Source organism: Carya illinoinensis, chromosome 11, assembly GCF_018687715.1.
Source record: "Carya illinoinensis cultivar Pawnee chromosome 11, C.illinoinensisPawnee_v1, whole genome shotgun sequence".
In the NCBI taxonomy this organism is placed as follows: Eukaryota; Viridiplantae; Streptophyta; class Magnoliopsida; order Fagales; family Juglandaceae; genus Carya; species Carya illinoinensis.
The window spans coordinates 19297538-19311679 of record NC_056762.1 but is presented as its reverse complement, the minus strand read 5'-3'; the positions used below and the strand labels follow the sequence as shown (position 1 = coordinate 19311679).

Genomic DNA, 14142 nt, shown 5'->3' with positions numbered 1-14142 from the left:
CTAGCCGCACCCTGCCTATCTCATGCCAACCGGCGATCTGACCGATACCCATTGCTACGCGATGGGGTCGGTGCGATTTTCCTAAAAATCCATTCCCTGGTTCTCGTTCCGGTCCATCCGACCAGAGATGCGGTAAAAATTAAAAGGGGGGGTGCAACACGAGGACTTCCCAGGAGGTCACCCATCCTAGTACTACTCTCGCCCAAGCACGCTTAACTGCGGAGTTCTGATGGGATCCGGTGCATTAGTGCTGGTATGATCGCACCCATCATGCTACCAGCGAAAAACTAATATAATCCTATTACGACCTAGCCGCACCATGCCTATCCCATGCCAACCGGCGATCTGATCGATACCCATTGCTACGCGATGGGGTCGGTGCGATTTTCCTAAGAATCCATTGCCCGGTTGTCGTTCCGGTCCATCCGACCGGAGATGCGGTAAAAATAAAAAGGAGGGGTGCAACACCAGGACTTCCCAGGAGGTCACCCATCCTAGTACTACTCTCGCCCAAGCACGCTTAACTGCGGAGTTCTGATGGGATCCGGTGCATTAGTGCTGGTATGATCGCACCCATCATGCTACCAGCGAAAAACTAATATAATCCTATTACGACCTAGCCGCACCCTGCCTATCCCATGCCAACTGGCGATCTGATTGATAGCGATGGGGTCGGTGCGATTTTCCTAAGAATCCATTGCCCGGTTGTCGTTCCGGTCCATCCGACCGGAGATGCGGTAAAAATAAAAAGGGGGGGTGCAACACGAGGACTTCCCAGGAGGTCACCCATCCTAGTACTACTCTCGCCCAAGCACGCTTAACTGCGGAGTTCTGATGGGATCCGGTGCATTAGTGCTGGTATGATCGCACCCATCATGCTACCAGCGAAAAACTAATATAATCCTATTACGACCTAGCCGCACCCTGCCTATCCCATGCCAACCGGCGATCTGATCGATACCCATTGCTACGCGATGGGGTCGGTGCGATTTTCCTAAGAATCCATTGCCCGGTTGTCGTTCCGGTCCATCCGACCGGAGATGCGGTAAAAATAAAAAGGGGGGGTGCAACACGAGGACTTCCCAGGAGGTCACCCATCCTAGTACTACTCTCGCCCAAGCACGCTTAACTGCGGAGTTCTGATGGGATCCGGTGCATTAGTGCTGGTATGATCGCACCCATCATGCTACCAGCGAAAAACTAATATAATCCTATTACGACCTAGCCGCACCCTGCCTATCTCATGCCAACCGGCGATCTGACCGATACCCATTGCTACGCGATGGGGTCGGTGCGATTTTCCTAAAAATCCATTCCCTGGTTCTCGTTCCGGTCCATCCGACCAGAGATGCGGTAAAAATTAAAAGGGGGGGTGCAACACGAGGACTTCCCAGGAGGTCACCCATCCTAGTACTACTCTCGCCCAAGCACGCTTAACTGCGGAGTTCTGATGGGATCCGGTGCATTAGTGCTGGTATGATCGCACCCATCATGCTACCAGCGAAAAACTAATATAATCCTATTACGACCTAGCCGCACCCTGCCTATCCCATGCCAACTGGCGATCTGATTGATAGCGATGGGGTCGGTGCGATTTTCCTAAGAATCCATTGCCCGGTTGTCGTTCCGGTCCATCCGACCGGAGATGCGGTAAAAATAAAAAGGGGGGGTGCAACACGAGGACTTCCCAGGAGGTCACCCATCCTAGTACTACTCTCGCCCAAGCACGCTTAACTGCGGAGTTCTGATGGGATCCGGTGCATTAGTGCTGGTATGATCGCACCCATCATGCTACCAGCGAAAAACTAATATAATCCTATTACGACCTAGCCGCACCATGCCTATCCCATGCCAACCGGCGATCTGATCGATACCCATTGCTACGCGATGGGGTCGGTGCGATTTTCCTAAGAATCCATTGCCCGGTTGTCGTTCCGGTCCATCCGACCGGAGATGCGGTAAAAATAAAAAGGGGGGGTGCAACACGAGGACTTCCCAGGAGGTCACCCATCCTAGTACTACTCTCGCCCAAGCACGCTTAACTGCGGAGTTCTGATGGGATCCGGTGCATTAGTGCTGGTATGATCGCACCCATCATGCTACCAGCGAAAAACTAATATAATCCTATTACGGCCTAGCCGCACCATGCCTATCCCATGCCAACCGGCGATCTGATCGATACCCATAGCTACGCGATGGGGTCGGTGCGATTTTCCTAAGAATCCATTGCCCGGTTGTCGTTCCGGTCCATCCGACCGGAGATGCGGTAAAAATTAAAAGGGGGGGTGCAACACGAGGACTTCCCAGGAGGTCACCCATCCTAGTACTACTCTCGCCCAAGCACGCTTAACTGCGGAGTTCTGATGGGATCCGGTGCATTAGTGCTGGTATGATCGCACCCATCATGCTACCAGCGAAAAACTAATATAATCCTATTACGACCAAGCCGCACCCTGCCTATCCCATGCCAACCGGCGATCTGATTGATAGCGATGGGGTCGGTGCGATTTTCCTAAGAATCCATTGCCCGGTTGTCGTTCCGGTCCATCCGACCGGAGATGCGGTAAAAATAAAAAGGGGGGGTGCAACACGAGGACTTCCCAGGAGGTCACCCATCCTAGTACTACTCTCGCCCAAGCACGCTTAACTGCGGAGTTCTGATGGGATCCGGTGCATTAGTGCTGCTATGATCGCACCCATCATGCTACCAGCGAAAAACTAATATAATCCTATTACGACCTAGCCGCACCATGCCTATCCCATGCCAACCGGCGATCTGATCGATACCCATTGCTACGCGATGGGGTCGGTGCGATTTTCCTAAGAATCCATTGCCCGGTTGTCGTTCCGGTCCATCCGACCGGAGATGCGGTAAAAATAAAAAGGGGGGGTGCAACACGAGGACTTCCCAGGAGGTCACCCATCCTAGTACTACTCTCGCCCAAGCACGCTTAACTGCGGAGTTCTGATGGGATCCGGTGCATTAGTGCTGGTATGACCGCACCCATCATGCTACCAGCGAAAAACTAATATAATCCTATTACGACCTAGCCGCACCCTGCCTATCTCATGCCAACCGGCGATCTGACCGATACCCATTGCTACGCGATGGGGTCGGTGCGATTTTCCTAAAAATCCATTCCCTGGTTCTCGTTCCGGTCCATCCGACCAGAGATGCGGTAAAAATTAAAAGGGGGGGTGCAACACGAGGACTTCCCAGGAGGTCACCCATCCTAGTACTACTCTCGCCCAAGCACGCTTAACTGCGGAGTTCTGATGGGATCCGGTGCATTAGTGCTGGTATGATCGCACCCATCATGCTACCAGCGAAAAACTAATATAATCCTATTACGACCTAGCCGCACCCTGCCTATCCCATGCCAACTGGCGATCTGATTGATAGCGATGGGGTCGGTGCGATTTTCCTAAGAATCCATTGCCCGGTTGTCGTTCCGGTCCATCCGACCGGAGATGCGGTAAAAATAAAAAGGGGGGGTGCAACACGAGGACTTCCCAGGAGGTCACCCATCCTAGTACTACTCTCGCCCAAGCACGCTTAACTGCGGAGTTCTGATGGGATCCGGTGCATTAGTGCTGGTATGATCGCACCCATCATGCTACCAGCGAAAAACTAATATAATCCTATTACGACCTAGCCGCACCATGCCTATCCCATGCCAACCGGCGATCTGATCGATACCCATCGCTACGCGATGGGGTCGGTGCGATTTTCCTAAGAATCCATTGCCCGGTTGTCGTTCCGATCCATCCGACCGGAGATGCGGTAAAAATAAAAAGGGGGGTGCAACACGAGGACTTCCCAGGAGGTCACCCATCCTAGTACTACTCTCGCCCAAGCACGCTTAACTGCGGAGTTCTGATGGGATCCGGTGCATTAGTGCTGCTATGATCGCACCCATCATGCTACCAGCGAAAAACTAATATAATCCTATTACGACCTAGCCGCACCATGCCTATCCCATGCCAACCGGCGATCTGACCGATACCCATTGCTACGCGATGGGGTCGGTGCGATTTTCCTAAAAATCCATTCCCTGGTTCTCGTTCCGGTCCATCCGACCAGAGATGCGGTAAAAATTAAAAGGGGGGTTGCAACACGAGGACTTCCCAGGAGGTCACCCATCCTAGTACTACTCTCGCCCAAGCACGCTTAACTGCGGAGTTCTGATGGGATCCGGTGCATTAGTGCTGGTATGATCGCACCCATCATGCTACCAGCGAAAAACTAATATAATCCTATTACGACCAAGCCGCACCCTGCCTATCCCATGCCAACCGGCGATCTGATTGATAGCGATGGGGTCGGTGCGATTTTCCTAAGAATCCATTGCCCGGTTGTCGTTCCGGTCCATCCGACCGGAGATGCGGTAAAAATAAAAAGGGGGGGTGCAACACGAGGACTTCCCAGGAGGTCACCCATCCTAGTACTACTCTCGCCCAAGCACGCTTAACTGCGGAGTTCTGATGGGATCCGGTGCATTAGTGCTGCTATGATCGCACCCATCATGCTACCAGCGAAAAACTAATATAATCCTATTACGACCTAGCCGCACCATGCCTATCCCATGCCAACCGGCGATCTGATCGATACCCATTGCTACGCGATGGGGTCGGTGCGATTTTCCTAAGAATCCATTGCCCGGTTGTCGTTCCGGTCCATCCGACCGGAGATGCGGTAAAAATAAAAAGGGGGGGTGCAACACGAGGACTTCCCAGGAGGTCACCCATCCTAGTACTACTCTCGCCCAAGCACGCTTAACTGCGGAGTTCTGATGGGATCCGGTGCATTAGTGCTGGTATGATCGCACCCATCATGCTACCAGCGAAAAACTAATATAATCCTATTACGACCTAGCCGCACCCTGCCTATCTCATGCCAACCGGCGATCTGACCGATACCCATTGCTACGCGATGGGGTCGGTGCGATTTTCCTAAAAATCCATTCCCTGGTTCTCGTTCCGGTCCATCCGACCAGAGATGCGGTAAAAATTAAAAGGGGGGGTGCAACACGAGGACTTCCCAGGAGGTCACCCATCCTAGTACTACTCTCGCCCAAGCACGCTTAACTGCGGAGTTCTGATGGGATCCGGTGCATTAGTGCTGGTATGATCGCACCCATCATGCTACCAGCGAAAAACTAATATAATCCTATTACGACCAAGCCGCACCCTGCCTATCCCATGCCAACTGGCGATCTGATTGATAGCGATGGGGTCGGTGCGATTTTCCTAAGAATCCATTGCCCGGTTGTCGTTCCGGTCCATCCGACCGGAGATGCGGTAAAAATAAAAAGGGGGGGTGCAACACGAGGACTTCCCAGGAGGTCACCCATCCTAGTACTACTCTCGCCCAAGCACGCTTAACTGCGGAGTTCTGATGGGATCCGGTGCATTAGTGCTGGTATGATCGCACCCATCATGCTACCAGCGAAAAACTAATATAATCCTATTACGACCTAGCCGCACCATGCCTATCCCATGCCAACCGGCGATCTGATCGATACCCATTGCTACGCGATGGGGTCGGTGCGATTTTCCTAAGAATCCATTGCCCGGTTGTCGTTCCGGTCCATCCGACCGGAGATGCGGTAAAAATAAAAAGGGGGGGTGCAACACGAGGACTTCCCAGGAGGTCACCCATCCTAGTACTACTCTCGCCCAAGCACGCTTAACTGCGGAGTTCTGATGGGATCCGGTGCATTAGTGCTGGTATGATCGCACCCATCATGCTACCAGCGAAAAACTAATATAATCCTATTACGGCCTAGCCGCACCATGCCTATCCCATGCCAACCGGCGATCTGATCGATACCCATTGCTACGCGATGGGGTCGGTGCGATTTTCCTAAGAATCCATTGCCCGGTTGTCGTTCCGGTCCATCCGACCGGAGATGCGGTAAAAATTAAAAGGGGGGGTGCAACACGAGGACTTCCCAGGAGGTCACCCATCCTAGTACTACTCTCGCCCAAGCACGCTTAACTGCGGAGTTCTGATGGGATCCGGTGCATTAGTGCTGGTATGATCGCACCCATCATGCTACCAGCGAAAAACTAATATAATCCTATTACGACCTAGCCGCACCCTGCCTATCCCATGCCAACTGGCGATCTGATTGATAGCGATGGGGTCGGTGCGATTTTCCTAAGAATCCATTGCCCGGTTGTCGTTCTGGTCCATCCGACCGGAGATGCGGTAAAAATAAAAAAGGGGGGTGCAACACGAGGACTTCCCAGGAGGTCACCCATCCTAGTACTACTCTCGCCCAAGCACGCTTAACTGCGGAGTTCTGATGGGATCCGGTGCATTAGTGCTGGTATGATCGCACCCATCATGCTACCAGCGAAAAACTAATATAATCCTATTACGACCTAGCCGCACTATGCCTATCCCATGCCAACCGGCGATCTGATCGATACCCATCGCTACGCGATGGGGTCGGTGCGATTTTCCTAAGAATCCATTGCCCGGTTGTCGTTCCGATCCATCCGACCGGAGATGCGGTAAAAATAAAAAGGGGGGGTGCAACACGAGGACTTCCCAGGAGGTCACCCATCCTAGTACTACTCTCGCCCAAGCACGCTTAACTGCGGAGTTCTGATGGGATCCGGTGCATTAGTGCTGCTATGATCGCACCCATCATGCTACCAGCGAAAAACTAATATAATCCTATTACGACCTAGCCGCACCATGCCTATCCCATGCCAACCGGCGATCTGACCGATACCCATTGCTACGCGATGGGGTCGGTGCGATTTTCCTAAACATCCATTCCCTGGTTCTCGTTCCGGTCCATCCGACCAGAGATGCGGTAAAAATTAAAAGGGGGGTTGCAACACGAGGACTTCCCAGGAGGTCACCCATCCTAGTACTACTCTCGCCCAAGCACGCTTAACTGCGGAGTTCTGATGGCATCCGGTGCATTAGTGCTGGTATGATCGCACCCATCATGCTACCAGCGAAAAACTAATATAATCCTATTACGACCAAGCCGCACCCTGCCTATCCCATGCCAACCGGCGATCTGATTGATAGCGATGGGGTCGGTGCGATTTTCCTAAGAATCCATTGCCCGGTTGTCGTTCCGGTCCATCCGACCGGAGATGCGGTAAAAATAAAAAGGGGGGGTGCAACACGAGGACTTCCCAGGAGGTCACCCATCCTAGTACTACTCTCGCCCAAGCACGCTTAACTGCGGAGTTCTGATGGGATCCGGTGCATTAGTGCTGCTATGATCGCACCCATCATGCTACCAGCGAAAAACTAATATAATCCTATTACGACCTAGCCGCACCATGCCTATCCCATGCCAACCGGCGATCTGATCGATACCCATTGCTACGCGATGGGGTCGGTGCGATTTTCCTAAGAATCCATTGCCCGGTTGTCGTTCCGGTCCATCCGACCGGAGATGCGGTAAAAATAAAAAGGGGGGGTGCAACACGAGGACTTCCCAGGAGGTCACCCATCCTAGTACTACTCTCGCCCAAGCACGCTTAACTGCGGAGTTCTGATGGGATCCGGTGCATTAGTGCTGGTATGATCGCACCCATCATGCTACCAGCGAAAAACTAATATAATCCTATTACGACCTAGCCGCACCCTGCCTATCTCATGCCAACCGGCGATCTGACCGATACCCATTGCTACGCGATGGGGTCGGTGCGATTTTCCTAAAAATCCATTCCCTGGTTCTCGTTCCGGTCCATCCGACCAGAGATGCGGTAAAAATTAAAAGGGGGGGTGCAACACGAGGACTTCCCAGGAGGTCACCCATCCTAGTACTACTCTCGCCCAAGCACGCTTAACTGCGGAGTTCTGATGGGATCCGGTGCATTAGTGCTGGTATGATCGCACCCATCATGCTACCAGCGAAAAACTAATATAATCCTATTACGACCTAGCCGCACCCTGCCTATCCCATGCCAACTGGCGATCTGATTGATAGCGATGGGGTCGGTGCGATTTTCCTAAGAATCCATTGCCCGGTTGTCGTTCCGGTCCATCCGACCGGAGATGCGGTAAAAATAAAAAGGGGGGGTGCAACACGAGGACTTCCCAGGAGGTCACCCATCCTAGTACTACTCTCGCCCAAGCACGCTTAACTGCGGAGTTCTGATGGGATCCGGTGCATTAGTGCTGGTATGATCGCACCCATCATGCTACCAGCGAAAAACTAATATAATCCTATTACGACCTAGCCGCACCATGCCTATCCCATGCCAACCGGCGATCTGATCGATACCCATCGCTACGCGATGGGGTCGGTGCGATTTTCCTAAGAATCCATTGCCCGGTTGTCGTTCCGATCCATCCGACCGGAGATGCGGTAAAAATAAAAAGGGGGGGTGCAACACGAGGACTTCCCAGGAGGTCACCCATCCTAGTACTACTCTCGCCCAAGCACGCTTAACTGCGGAGTTCTGATGGGATCCGGTGCATTAGTGCTGCTATGATCGCACCCATCATGCTACCAGCGAAAAACTAATATAATCCTATTACGACCTAGCCGCACCATGCCTATCCCATGCCAACCGGCGATCTGACCGATACCCATTGCTACGCGATGGGGTCGGTGCGATTTTCCTAAAAATCCATTCCCTGGTTCTCGTTCCGGTCCATCCGACCAGAGATGCGGTAAAAATTAAAAGGGGGGTTGCAACACGAGGACTTCCCAGGAGGTCACCCATCCTAGTACTACTCTCGCCCAAGCACGCTTAACTGCGGAGTTCTGATGGGATCCGGTGCATTAGTGCTGGTATGATCGCACCCATCATGCTACCAGCGAAAAACTAATATAATCCTATTACGACCAAGCCGCACCCTGCCTATCCCATGCCAACCGGCGATCTGATTGATAGCGATGGGGTCGGTGCGATTTTCCTAAGAATCCATTGCCCGGTTGTCGTTCCGGTCCATCCGACCGGAGATGCGGTAAAAATAAAAAGGGGGGGTGCAACACGAGGACTTCCCAGGAGGTCACCCATCCTAGTACTACTCTCGCCCAAGCACGCTTAACTGCGGAGTTCTGATGGGATCCGGTGCATTAGTGCTGCTATGATCGCACCCATCATGCTACCAGCGAAAAACTAATATAATCCTATTACGACCTAGCCGCACCATGCCTATCCCATGCCAACCGGCGATCTGATCGATACCCATTGCTACGCGATGGGGTCGGTGCGATTTTCCTAAGAATCCATTGCCCGGTTGTCGTTCCGGTCCATCCGACCGGAGATGCGGTAAAAATAAAAAGGCGGGGTGCAACACGAGGACTTCCCAGGAGGTCACCCATCCTAGTACTACTCTCGCCCAAGCACGCTTAACTGCGGAGTTCTGATGGGATCCGGTGCATTAGTGCTGGTATGATCGCACCCATCATGCTACCAGCGAAAAACTAATATAATCCTATTACGACCTAGCCGCACCCTGCCTATCTCATGCCAACCGGCGATCTGACCGATACCCATTGCTACGCGATGGGGTCGGTGCGATTTTCCTAAAAATCCATTCCCTGGTTCTCGTTCCGGTCCATCCGACCAGAGATGCGGTAAAAATTAAAAGGGGGGGTGCAACACGAGGACTTCCCAGGAGGTCACCCATCCTAGTACTACTCTCGCCCAAGCACGCTTAACTGCGGAGTTCTGATGGGATCCGGTGCATTAGTGCTGGTATGATCGCACCCATCATGCTACCAGCGAAAAACTAATATAATCCTATTACGACCTAGCCGCACCCTGCCTATCCCATGCCAACTGGCGATCTGATTGATAGCGATGGGGTCGGTGCGATTTTCCTAAGAATCCATTGCCCGGTTGTCGTTCCGGTCCATCCGACCGGAGATGCGGTAAAAATAAAAAGGGGGGGTGCAACACGAGGACTTCCCAGGAGGTCACCCATCCTAGTACTACTCTCGCCCAAGCACGCTTAACTGCGGAGTTCTGATGGGATCCGGTGCATTAGTGCTGGTATGATCGCACCCATCATGCTACCAGCGAAAAACTAATATAATCCTATTACGACCTAGCCGCACCATGCCTATCCCATGCCAACCGGCGATCTGATCGATACCCATCGCTACGCGATGGGGTCGGTGCGATTTTCCTAAGAATCCATTGCCCGGTTGTCGTTCCGGTCCATCCGACCGGAGATGCGGTAAAAATAAAAAGGGGGGGTGCAACACGAGGACTTCCCAGGAGGTCACCCATCCTAGTACTACTCTCGCCCAAGCACACTTAACTGCGGAGTTCTGATGGGATCCGGTGCATTAGTGCTGGTATGATCGCACCCATCATGCTACCAGCGAAAAACTAATATAATCCTATTACGACCTAGCCGCACCATGCCTATCCCATGCCAACCGGCGATCTGATCGATACCCATCGCTACGCGATGGGGTCGGTGCGATTTTCCTAAGAATCCATTGCCCGGTTGTCGTTCCGGTCCATCCGACCGGAGATGCGGTAAAAATAAAAAGGGGGGGTGCAACACGAGGACTTCCCAGGAGGTCACCCATCCTAGTACTACTCTCGCCCAAGCACGCTTAACTGCGGAGTTCTGATGGGATCCGGTGCATTAGTGCTGGTATGATCGCACCCATCATGCTACCAGCGAAAAACTAATATAATCCTATTACGACCTAGCCGCACCATGCCTATCCCATGCCAACCGGCGATCTGATCGATACCCATTGCTACGCGATGGGGTCGGTGCGATTTTCCTAAGAATCCATTGCCCGGTTGTCGTTCCGGTCCATCCGACCGGAGATGCGGTAAAAATAAAAAGGGGGGGTGCAACACGAGGACTTCCCAGGAGGTCACCCATCCTAGTACTACTCTCGCCCAAGCACGCTTAACTGCGGAGTTCTGATGGGATCCAGTGCATTAGTGCTGGTATGATCGCACCCATCATGCTACCAGCGAAAAACTAATATAATCCTATTACGACCTAGCCGCACCCTGCCTATCTCATGCCAACCGGCGATCTGACCGATACCCATTGCTACGCGATGGGGTCGGTGCGATTTTCCTAAAAATCCATTCCCTGGTTCTCGTTCCGGTCCATCCGACCAGAGATGCGGTAAAAATTAAAAGGGGGGGTGCAACACGAGGACTTCCCAGGAGGTCACCCATCCTAGTACTACTCTCGCCAAAGCACGCTTAACTGCGGAGTTCTGATGGGATCCGGTGCATTAGTGCTGGTATGATCGCACCCATCATGCTACCAGCGAAAAACTAATATAATCCTATTACGACCTAGCCGCACCCTGCCTATCCCATGCCAACCGGCGATCTGATTGATAGCGATGGGGTCGGTGCGATTTTCCTAAGAATCCATTGCCCGGTTGTCGTTCCGGTCCATCCGACCGGAGATGCGGTAAAAATAAAAAGGGGGGGTGCAACACGAGGACTTCCCAGGAGGTCACCCATCCTAGTACTACTCTCGCCCAAGCACGCTTAACTGCGGAGTTCTGATGGGATCCGGTGCATTAGTGCTGGTATGATCGCACCCATCATGCTACCAGCGAAAAACTAATATAATCCTATTACGACCTAGCCGCACCATGCCTATCCCATGCCAACCGGCGATCTGATCGATACCCATCGCTACGCGATGGGGTCGGTGCGATTTTCCTAAGAATCCATTGCCCGGTTGTCGTTCCGATCCATCCGACCGGAGATGCGGTAAAAATAAAAAGGGGGGGTGCAACACGAGGACTTCCCAGGAGGTCACCCATCCTAGTACTACTCTCGCCCAAGCACGCTTAACTGCGGAGTTCTGATGGGATCCGGTGCATTAGTGCTGCTATGATCGCACCCATCATGCTACCAGCGAAAAACTAATATAATCCTATTACGACCTAGCCGCACCATGCCTATCCCATGCCAACCGGCGATCTGACCGATACCCATTGCTACGCGATGGGGTCGGTGCGATTTTCCTAAAAATCCATTCCCTGGTTCTCGTTCCGGTCCATCCGACCAGAGATGCGGTAAAAATTAAAAGGGGGGTTGCAACACGAGGACTTCCCAGGAGGTCACCCATCCTAGTACTACTCTCGCCCAAGCACGCTTAACTGCGGAGTTCTGATGGGATCCGGTGCATTAGTGCTGGTATGATCGCACCCATCATGCTACCAGCGAAAAACTAATATAATCCTATTACGACCAAGCCGCACCCTGCCTATCCCATGCCAACCGGCGATCTGATTGATAGCGATGGGGTCGGTGCGATTTTCCTAAGAATCCATTGCCCGGTTGTCGTTCCGGTCCATCCGACCGGAGATGCGGTAAAAATAAAAAGGGGGGGTGCAACACGAGGACTTCCCAGGAGGTCACCCATCCTAGTACTACTCTCGCCCAAGCACGCTTAACTGCGGAGTTCTGATGGGATCCGGTGCATTAGTGCTGCTATGATCGCACCCATCATGCTACCAGCGAAAAACTAATATAATCCTATTACGACCTAGCCGCACCATGCCTATCCCATGCCAACCGGCGATCTGATCGATACCCATTGCTACGCGATGGGGTCGGTGCGATTTTCCTAAGAATCCATTGCCCGGTTGTCGTTCCGGTCCATCCGACCGGAGATGCGGTAAAAATAAAAAGGGGGGGTGCAACACGAGGACTTCCCAGGAGGTCACCCATCCTAGTACTACTCTCGCCCAAGCACGCTTAACTGCGGAGTTCTGATGGGATCCGGTGCATTAGTGCTGGTATGATCGCACCCATCATGCTACCAGCGAAAAACTAATATAATCCTATTACGACCTAGCCGCACCCTGCCTATCTCATGCCAACCGGCGATCTGACCGATACCCATTGCTACGCGATGGGGTCGGTGCGATTTTCCTAAAAATCCATTCCCTGGTTCTCGTTCCGGTCCATCCGACCAGAGATGCGGTAAAAATTAAAAGGGGGGGTGCAACACGAGGACTTCCCAGGAGGTCACCCATCCTAGTACTACTCTCGCCCAAGCACGCTTAACTGCGGAGTTCTGATGGGATCCGGTGCATTAGTGCTGGTATGATCGCACCCATCATGCTACCAGCGAAAAACTAATATAATCCTATTACGACCTAGCCGCACCCTGCCTATCCCATGCCAACTGGCGATCTGATTGATAGCGATGGGGTCGGTGCGATTTTCCTAAGAATCCATTGCCCGGTTGTCGTTCCGGTCCATCCGACCGGAGATGCGGTAAAAATAAAAAGGGGGGGTGCAACACGAGGACTTCCCAGGAGGTCACCCATCCTAGTACTACTCTCGCCCAAGCACGCTTAACTGCGGAGTTCTGATGGGATCCGGTGCATTAGTGCTGGTATGATCGCACCCATCATGCTACCAGCGAAAAACTAATATAATCCTATTACGACCTAGCCGCACCATGCCTATCCCATGCCAACCGGCGATCTGATCGATACCCATCGCTACGCGATGGGGTCGGTGCGATTTTCCTAAGAATCCATTGCCCGGTTGTCGTTCCGGTCCATCCGACCGGAGATGCGGTAAAAATAAAAAGGGGGGGTGCAACACGAGGACTTCCCAGGAGGTCACCCATCCTAGTACTACTCTCGCCCAAGCACACTTAACTGCGGAGTTCTGATGGGATCCGGTGCATTAGTGCTGGTATGATCGCACCCATCATGCTACCAGCGAAAAACTAATATAATCCTATTACGACCTAGCCGCACCATGCCTATCCCATGCCAACCGGCGATCTGATCGATACCCATCGCTACGCGATGGGGTCGGTGCGATTTTCCTAAGAATCCATTGCCCGGTTGTCGTTCCGGTCCATCCGACCGGAGATGCGGTAAAAATAAAAAGGGGGGGTGCAACACGAGGACTTCCCAGGAGGTCACCCATCCTAGTACTACTCTCGCCCAAGCACGCTTAACTGCGGAGTTCTGATGGGATCCGGTGCATTAGTGCTGGTATGATCGCACCCATCATGCTACCAGCGAAAAACTAATATAATCCTATTACGACCTAGCCGCACCATGCCTATCCCATGCCAACCGGCGATCTGATCGATACCCATTGCTACGCGATGGGGTCGGTGCGATTTTCCTAAGAATCCATTGCCCGGTTGTCGTTCCGGTCCATCCGACCGGAGAT

The 14142-nt window shown here is 52.7% G+C and overlaps 46 non-coding genes across 46 annotated transcripts; all 46 read right to left on the bottom strand.

Annotated features, from left to right (window-relative positions):
• Positions 1–148: 148 nt before the first annotated feature.
• LOC122285617 lies at positions 149–267 on the bottom strand. The gene has a single exon (XR_006232963.1). It is a non-coding gene; the product is annotated as a 5S ribosomal RNA (ribosomal RNA).
• A 189-nt stretch (positions 268–456) lies between these two features.
• LOC122288182 lies at positions 457–575 on the bottom strand. The gene has a single exon (XR_006235451.1). It is a non-coding gene; the product is annotated as a 5S ribosomal RNA (ribosomal RNA).
• A 178-nt stretch (positions 576–753) lies between these two features.
• Positions 754–872, bottom strand: LOC122285616. The gene has a single exon (XR_006232962.1). It is a non-coding gene; the product is annotated as a 5S ribosomal RNA (ribosomal RNA).
• A 189-nt stretch (positions 873–1061) lies between these two features.
• On the bottom strand, positions 1062–1180 carry LOC122285615. The gene has a single exon (XR_006232960.1). It is a non-coding gene; the product is annotated as a 5S ribosomal RNA (ribosomal RNA).
• A 189-nt stretch (positions 1181–1369) lies between these two features.
• LOC122285614 lies at positions 1370–1488 on the bottom strand. The gene has a single exon (XR_006232959.1). It is a non-coding gene; the product is annotated as a 5S ribosomal RNA (ribosomal RNA).
• Positions 1489–1666: 178 nt separating this feature from the next.
• On the bottom strand, positions 1667–1785 carry LOC122285613. Its single transcript, XR_006232958.1, has one exon. It is a non-coding gene; the product is annotated as a 5S ribosomal RNA (ribosomal RNA).
• Positions 1786–1974: 189 nt separating this feature from the next.
• Positions 1975–2093, bottom strand: LOC122285612. Its single transcript, XR_006232957.1, has one exon. It is a non-coding gene; the product is annotated as a 5S ribosomal RNA (ribosomal RNA).
• Positions 2094–2282: 189 nt separating this feature from the next.
• On the bottom strand, positions 2283–2401 carry LOC122285611. Its single transcript, XR_006232956.1, has one exon. It is a non-coding gene; the product is annotated as a 5S ribosomal RNA (ribosomal RNA).
• Positions 2402–2579: 178 nt separating this feature from the next.
• Positions 2580–2698, bottom strand: LOC122288338. The gene has a single exon (XR_006235604.1). It is a non-coding gene; the product is annotated as a 5S ribosomal RNA (ribosomal RNA).
• A 189-nt stretch (positions 2699–2887) lies between these two features.
• LOC122287268 lies at positions 2888–3006 on the bottom strand. The gene has a single exon (XR_006234569.1). It is a non-coding gene; the product is annotated as a 5S ribosomal RNA (ribosomal RNA).
• Positions 3007–3195: 189 nt separating this feature from the next.
• Positions 3196–3314, bottom strand: LOC122285610. Its single transcript, XR_006232954.1, has one exon. It is a non-coding gene; the product is annotated as a 5S ribosomal RNA (ribosomal RNA).
• A 178-nt stretch (positions 3315–3492) lies between these two features.
• Positions 3493–3611, bottom strand: LOC122285609. The gene has a single exon (XR_006232953.1). It is a non-coding gene; the product is annotated as a 5S ribosomal RNA (ribosomal RNA).
• Positions 3612–3799: 188 nt separating this feature from the next.
• LOC122288337 lies at positions 3800–3918 on the bottom strand. Its single transcript, XR_006235603.1, has one exon. It is a non-coding gene; the product is annotated as a 5S ribosomal RNA (ribosomal RNA).
• Positions 3919–4107: 189 nt separating this feature from the next.
• LOC122287596 lies at positions 4108–4226 on the bottom strand. Its single transcript, XR_006234886.1, has one exon. It is a non-coding gene; the product is annotated as a 5S ribosomal RNA (ribosomal RNA).
• A 178-nt stretch (positions 4227–4404) lies between these two features.
• Positions 4405–4523, bottom strand: LOC122288336. The gene has a single exon (XR_006235602.1). It is a non-coding gene; the product is annotated as a 5S ribosomal RNA (ribosomal RNA).
• A 189-nt stretch (positions 4524–4712) lies between these two features.
• Positions 4713–4831, bottom strand: LOC122285608. The gene has a single exon (XR_006232952.1). It is a non-coding gene; the product is annotated as a 5S ribosomal RNA (ribosomal RNA).
• A 189-nt stretch (positions 4832–5020) lies between these two features.
• Positions 5021–5139, bottom strand: LOC122285606. The gene has a single exon (XR_006232950.1). It is a non-coding gene; the product is annotated as a 5S ribosomal RNA (ribosomal RNA).
• Positions 5140–5317: 178 nt separating this feature from the next.
• On the bottom strand, positions 5318–5436 carry LOC122285605. Its single transcript, XR_006232948.1, has one exon. It is a non-coding gene; the product is annotated as a 5S ribosomal RNA (ribosomal RNA).
• Positions 5437–5625: 189 nt separating this feature from the next.
• On the bottom strand, positions 5626–5744 carry LOC122285604. Its single transcript, XR_006232947.1, has one exon. It is a non-coding gene; the product is annotated as a 5S ribosomal RNA (ribosomal RNA).
• A 189-nt stretch (positions 5745–5933) lies between these two features.
• On the bottom strand, positions 5934–6052 carry LOC122285603. The gene has a single exon (XR_006232946.1). It is a non-coding gene; the product is annotated as a 5S ribosomal RNA (ribosomal RNA).
• Positions 6053–6230: 178 nt separating this feature from the next.
• LOC122285602 lies at positions 6231–6349 on the bottom strand. The gene has a single exon (XR_006232945.1). It is a non-coding gene; the product is annotated as a 5S ribosomal RNA (ribosomal RNA).
• A 189-nt stretch (positions 6350–6538) lies between these two features.
• On the bottom strand, positions 6539–6657 carry LOC122288335. The gene has a single exon (XR_006235601.1). It is a non-coding gene; the product is annotated as a 5S ribosomal RNA (ribosomal RNA).
• A 189-nt stretch (positions 6658–6846) lies between these two features.
• On the bottom strand, positions 6847–6965 carry LOC122283186. Its single transcript, XR_006230665.1, has one exon. It is a non-coding gene; the product is annotated as a 5S ribosomal RNA (ribosomal RNA).
• A 178-nt stretch (positions 6966–7143) lies between these two features.
• On the bottom strand, positions 7144–7262 carry LOC122288333. Its single transcript, XR_006235599.1, has one exon. It is a non-coding gene; the product is annotated as a 5S ribosomal RNA (ribosomal RNA).
• Positions 7263–7451: 189 nt separating this feature from the next.
• On the bottom strand, positions 7452–7570 carry LOC122285601. Its single transcript, XR_006232944.1, has one exon. It is a non-coding gene; the product is annotated as a 5S ribosomal RNA (ribosomal RNA).
• A 189-nt stretch (positions 7571–7759) lies between these two features.
• Positions 7760–7878, bottom strand: LOC122285600. The gene has a single exon (XR_006232942.1). It is a non-coding gene; the product is annotated as a 5S ribosomal RNA (ribosomal RNA).
• A 178-nt stretch (positions 7879–8056) lies between these two features.
• Positions 8057–8175, bottom strand: LOC122285599. The gene has a single exon (XR_006232941.1). It is a non-coding gene; the product is annotated as a 5S ribosomal RNA (ribosomal RNA).
• Positions 8176–8364: 189 nt separating this feature from the next.
• Positions 8365–8483, bottom strand: LOC122288332. The gene has a single exon (XR_006235598.1). It is a non-coding gene; the product is annotated as a 5S ribosomal RNA (ribosomal RNA).
• Positions 8484–8672: 189 nt separating this feature from the next.
• On the bottom strand, positions 8673–8791 carry LOC122287595. The gene has a single exon (XR_006234885.1). It is a non-coding gene; the product is annotated as a 5S ribosomal RNA (ribosomal RNA).
• A 178-nt stretch (positions 8792–8969) lies between these two features.
• On the bottom strand, positions 8970–9088 carry LOC122288331. The gene has a single exon (XR_006235597.1). It is a non-coding gene; the product is annotated as a 5S ribosomal RNA (ribosomal RNA).
• Positions 9089–9277: 189 nt separating this feature from the next.
• LOC122285598 lies at positions 9278–9396 on the bottom strand. Its single transcript, XR_006232940.1, has one exon. It is a non-coding gene; the product is annotated as a 5S ribosomal RNA (ribosomal RNA).
• Positions 9397–9585: 189 nt separating this feature from the next.
• Positions 9586–9704, bottom strand: LOC122285597. Its single transcript, XR_006232939.1, has one exon. It is a non-coding gene; the product is annotated as a 5S ribosomal RNA (ribosomal RNA).
• Positions 9705–9882: 178 nt separating this feature from the next.
• On the bottom strand, positions 9883–10001 carry LOC122285595. Its single transcript, XR_006232936.1, has one exon. It is a non-coding gene; the product is annotated as a 5S ribosomal RNA (ribosomal RNA).
• A 189-nt stretch (positions 10002–10190) lies between these two features.
• LOC122287265 lies at positions 10191–10309 on the bottom strand. Its single transcript, XR_006234566.1, has one exon. It is a non-coding gene; the product is annotated as a 5S ribosomal RNA (ribosomal RNA).
• A 189-nt stretch (positions 10310–10498) lies between these two features.
• Positions 10499–10617, bottom strand: LOC122285594. Its single transcript, XR_006232935.1, has one exon. It is a non-coding gene; the product is annotated as a 5S ribosomal RNA (ribosomal RNA).
• A 189-nt stretch (positions 10618–10806) lies between these two features.
• On the bottom strand, positions 10807–10925 carry LOC122287391. The gene has a single exon (XR_006234686.1). It is a non-coding gene; the product is annotated as a 5S ribosomal RNA (ribosomal RNA).
• Positions 10926–11114: 189 nt separating this feature from the next.
• Positions 11115–11233, bottom strand: LOC122288500. The gene has a single exon (XR_006235760.1). It is a non-coding gene; the product is annotated as a 5S ribosomal RNA (ribosomal RNA).
• A 178-nt stretch (positions 11234–11411) lies between these two features.
• On the bottom strand, positions 11412–11530 carry LOC122285593. Its single transcript, XR_006232934.1, has one exon. It is a non-coding gene; the product is annotated as a 5S ribosomal RNA (ribosomal RNA).
• A 189-nt stretch (positions 11531–11719) lies between these two features.
• On the bottom strand, positions 11720–11838 carry LOC122288330. The gene has a single exon (XR_006235596.1). It is a non-coding gene; the product is annotated as a 5S ribosomal RNA (ribosomal RNA).
• Positions 11839–12027: 189 nt separating this feature from the next.
• LOC122287594 lies at positions 12028–12146 on the bottom strand. Its single transcript, XR_006234884.1, has one exon. It is a non-coding gene; the product is annotated as a 5S ribosomal RNA (ribosomal RNA).
• Positions 12147–12324: 178 nt separating this feature from the next.
• LOC122288329 lies at positions 12325–12443 on the bottom strand. Its single transcript, XR_006235595.1, has one exon. It is a non-coding gene; the product is annotated as a 5S ribosomal RNA (ribosomal RNA).
• A 189-nt stretch (positions 12444–12632) lies between these two features.
• On the bottom strand, positions 12633–12751 carry LOC122285592. The gene has a single exon (XR_006232933.1). It is a non-coding gene; the product is annotated as a 5S ribosomal RNA (ribosomal RNA).
• Positions 12752–12940: 189 nt separating this feature from the next.
• On the bottom strand, positions 12941–13059 carry LOC122285591. The gene has a single exon (XR_006232932.1). It is a non-coding gene; the product is annotated as a 5S ribosomal RNA (ribosomal RNA).
• A 178-nt stretch (positions 13060–13237) lies between these two features.
• On the bottom strand, positions 13238–13356 carry LOC122285589. Its single transcript, XR_006232929.1, has one exon. It is a non-coding gene; the product is annotated as a 5S ribosomal RNA (ribosomal RNA).
• Positions 13357–13545: 189 nt separating this feature from the next.
• Positions 13546–13664, bottom strand: LOC122287264. The gene has a single exon (XR_006234565.1). It is a non-coding gene; the product is annotated as a 5S ribosomal RNA (ribosomal RNA).
• Positions 13665–13853: 189 nt separating this feature from the next.
• Positions 13854–13972, bottom strand: LOC122285588. The gene has a single exon (XR_006232928.1). It is a non-coding gene; the product is annotated as a 5S ribosomal RNA (ribosomal RNA).
• Between the last annotated feature and the right edge of the window lie 170 nt (positions 13973–14142).